The 4,459-nt window shown below is 39.3% G+C and overlaps 1 non-coding gene across 1 annotated transcript; it reads right to left on the reverse strand.

Annotated features, from left to right (window-relative positions):
* Positions 1-1,823: 1,823 nt before the first annotated feature.
* On the reverse strand, positions 1,824-1,930 carry LOC136231569 (small nucleolar RNA R71). The gene has a single exon (XR_010689941.1). It is a non-coding gene; the product is annotated as a small nucleolar RNA R71 (small nucleolar RNA).
* Positions 1,931-4,459: the final 2,529 nt, after the last annotated feature.

The raw sequence follows: 4,459 nt of genomic DNA on the forward strand, positions 1-4,459 counted from the left end.
CAGATTTGAAAAGATAAAGTCAAAAAGGCTGTTATGCAGCCTGTTTTGCAACAACAAAGAGGAGAAGTGCACCCTTTGATCTAGCGAATAACACTGCGTACCTGATGACGGACAGCGACTTTACAAGCGGGCAGGAACGGGCAGAAATGGGCGGCAGAATGCAACATGATGACAAGACAAATTGACCCTTGAGTGTTCAAGGGTCAAAACATTTTAACCACTTTTAGCAATCCCCAATCTCTTGAACAATCTTTCTGTTTTTGTAATATATTAGTTTATTTTGTGTACTTGTAATCTTTTTTCCTCCTATTTATATCGGTAGTGGAGGGAAAGTAAGATATACTTTTTGGGGAAAAAGATAGATAATTTTGGAAAGCAATTTTAGAGAGAGAAGCTCTCTAAGCAACATTATGACTCCTTCCATGGAGTTGTGTATATACGACTCAGGCTATTCACTCTTTAGCATGAGTGAGTAGTCGTTTTGAACGGGTTCGGCCAGCAAGGGCTGGTTATGTAAGTCTTCTATTTTCTTTTTATGAATGAATGATGCTATATGTTGTTGTGTTTGATAAAGCTTTCACTCCATTGCTAAATGCATATCTTAGTGTTAGATGAATGATAGGGAACTGTTTTCATCTTCACAGAACCTTTTATGAAACGTCCAAACCCCGACACGGGAATGTTAGGGGATTGTATCAAGGGTTTTCTTAACTGAAATGTTGTTTCGCTCGTAATTCAAGAAAGAACAAACATTAAGGACGCTTAAGGTTGAAGTACATCTTAGAATCTTAAGAACACACGAGAGTTGACATAAGTGAGCCTTAAAGCAGAGACCTTGACTTCACTTTATGTCATTCATGAATAAATAGGATGTTTAAAGACTAAAAGTAACCTATTCCGCTGTGGCCTAGCATGTTCTATCTTTTTATCATTATCAACTCTCATTTTATTACACTGAATCTCTTAATTAGTATTACTATTACCACATCACAATATTTCTCAACTAAAGGAAATCACACACCACAAACACCCTGTTCTGCAAGGTTTTTCTAGTAAAATTTGGTCATCAATCCTTATGGAGACGATACTCTACTTATCATTTTATTACTTGTATCTAGTGCACTTGCTAGAGTCTGTAAAGAGGACAACAAGTTTTTGGCGTCATTACCGGGGATTGAAAGCAACAAAGTTTATCTGAAATTTTTGTGAAACAAGGTGTTTTTAATCTGTTAGTCACATAGTGCAGCCAGAAGCAGTTTTTCTTACTGTTTATGCGCAGAGCTGGATCACCAGTTTTTCCTATCAATCTTGAATTAGAAAGAACGTGTAGACGAAACCAAGTGGGAGCTCGACGAGCGAGACAATGAGAAAGGCAAAGAGAAAGAAGGATGGCTGGAAGAGTACTAGAACAACCTAATCAGGAAGGAGAAGGTGAAAACAACAATCCACAAGTCATGAGAATCAAGGATTACTCCAGACCTACCACGGAAGTACACTCATCGTGCATTGTATTGCCTAACGAAGGAAACAACATGTTCAAAGTAAAAGCATCCATGATACAGATGTTGCAAGCAGCCGTGCAATTCAATGGATACCAGTCTGAAGATCCAAACGCATATATCCAGGAGTTTGTTATGCTGTGTAATACTTTCCGATCAAACAGAGAAGTGTCCGATGATGTGATAAGGCTGAAGCTGTTTCCTTTTTCTCTCAATGATAAAGCAAAGAACTGGCTAAAGAACTTACAGCCAGGAACCATCGCAACCTGGCAGGACATGGCCAGTGCTTTTCTGATGAAATACTTTCCACCCAGACAGGCTATCAAACTCAGAAATGAGGTGTCCCGTTTCGTACAAGAGGAGGATGAATCTTTGGCCGAAGCATGGGAAAGGTACAAAGAGTTGTTAAGAAGGGTACCAAATCATAGCATTCCTATGTGGATGCAAGTGCATAATTTTTACAATGGAGTCACCAACATGTACAAAATCCAGATTGAATCCATTGCGAATGGTAACCCCGAGGATCTTGAACCACAAGCCATGTACGACCTCATTGAGAAAGTTGTAAGCATAAGTTATAATTGGCACTCAGCTAAGAGTGAAGGGAAAAGAACGACAGATGGTGATGTAGTTTCCAAGCTGACCACCCAGGTGGAACAGCTTGCCAGGAAGCTTAGCAAGATTAATGTATCATCCATTCATAGTGAACCACCATTTCATGATGTATGTGATTTTTGTGGAGGGCCTCACTTCAACATCAACTGCCCTAGAGTTAAGCAAAGAAAAGGTGAGCAGGAACAGTGTGATTACGCTGGATATAATCAAAGCAACCCACCAAATCCTTACTCAAATATATACAATCCAGCCACAAGAAATCATCCGAATTTCGGATGGACTGGACAGCCAAACCATCAGGAGCAACCAAGATACCGCAGCAACAAGGAGGACACTATCAGAGGCAACCTCAACCACCTTACAAACAGCCTGTTCCACCAAAGGAGGACGTCGAACAGGACATGAAGACCATGATGATGCAGTTTATGAAGCAAACACAGGCTTCCATCAAAAATTTAGAGACACAGGTTCATCAACTGGCAGCTTCATCATCAAAAGGAAAAGGGGTGATGCCGAGCAACACCGAACCAAACCCTAAGGGAGATGTCATGGCTATCACTCTATGGTCTGGTAGGGAAACTACTCCTCCTTTGATGACTAATAAAAGTGTTGAGAGTGCAGGTACGTCGAGAATTGCTGAGAAGAAAAAGGAACAAACTGTTCTTGACCAGGAAAGGCCAGCCGAGACAGAGCTCACATCTGACATCAATCAGGAGGAACCAGGAGAGAAGTACTATCCACCTCCTCCCTATGTACCACTTGTAGCTTATCCGGCGAGGCTCGTAAACAAAAAGCTTGAAGAGCAAAATTCAAAAGTGCTGGACACCTTGAGGAAGTTGCATATCAACATCCCCTTTGTGGAAGCACTTGCTCAGATGCCCACATATGTAAAGTTTTTGAAGGATATCCTGTCCAATAAGAAGAAATTGGAAAACATCTCAATGATCGAGCTGAACAGAGACTGTTTGTCCATACTCCAGAACAAGCAGCAGCTTCCTAAAAAGCCGAAGGATCCAGGGAGTTTTTCAATTCCATGTTCTATTCGCTAGTTAAATATTGGGAATGCATTATGTGACCTAGGAGAAAGTATAAATCTGATGCCATATTCTGTATGTTAAGTTAGGGTTAGGTGAGCCACAACCAACTAGGATGTCAATCCAATTGGCAGATAGATCTGTATGTTATCCTAGGGGAGTTATAGAGGATGTGTTAGTCAAAGTAGGAAAGTTCATACTACCTGTTGATTTCATAATAATGGATATAGATGAGGATCTGCATGTTCCCATAATTCTAGGTAGACCGTTCTTAGCAACGGGTAAAACATTGATTGATGTGGGAGAAGGGCAATTATTATTGAGAATCAATGGGGAGGAAATCATTTTTAAGATGAATGAAGCTATGAGACGTGCTAACACCAATGATAACACCTGTTATTTCCTAGATGATTTCCATAGTTTATCTGATTCGCATGAACAGGGACAGGACACGTTGGAGGCATTGTTGGGAGAAGAAATGAATCTTTGTGAAGGAACAAGTTGTTCCATTGAAACAAAAGCCTCACCACTTCCCACCGATCCAACCGTGCCTACTCATCAAGAACCACCAGAAGTCCCCACTGTGCCATTGTCTAAACCTGAACTCAAACCATTGTCTTCACACCTAGAATATGCCTTCCTTGAACCACCAAATGGAAGCCCTGTAATTATATCTTCCAAGCTAACTCCCGATCATAAAGCGCATAATAATAATAACTAACACAGATAACAAAATACAAATTTTAATACTAAACATAATAAAAATTAATACTAATAAAAATATATATTATATATTATTTACAGATAAATATTTATATATAATTTATGACATCATCCGGTTCAACCAGTCCGGATCAACCGGTTGAACCCATTGACCTCTGAACCCTTTGTCTCACCGGTTCAATGTCCAGTCCGGTTTTTAAAACCATGGTTTACACATTAGTTTATTTTTACTTTAGAAAATAATAGTTAAATTAGAAATCATTTTTCTTCATTAAAAGATATAAAAAATTAACTTAGGTATCGTAAATATTCATAATAAGTTTAGAAAAGTGTCTTTAGAGATTTAAAAATCTCATCTAAGATAAAGTTTGCTTAGAAATGCATATACTATAGGTCTCTGTTGCCACCGAGATTTTAAAAATCTCAACAAAGAAAGAGGAGATGAATCGCGAAGCACTCCATGCCAATAGGCAGGGTGCATCGCGATCGAGATTCCTAATTCTCGATCACGACACCCATGGCCTTCAGAGAAGTAAATCAGTTTCTTTCTCTTTCCTTAGGCATTTGACTTCGAATTTTGACTTTCTT

This window comes from Euphorbia lathyris, chromosome 5 (assembly GCF_963576675.1).
Source record: "Euphorbia lathyris chromosome 5, ddEupLath1.1, whole genome shotgun sequence".
NCBI classification, from domain to species: Eukaryota; Viridiplantae; Streptophyta; class Magnoliopsida; order Malpighiales; family Euphorbiaceae; genus Euphorbia; species Euphorbia lathyris.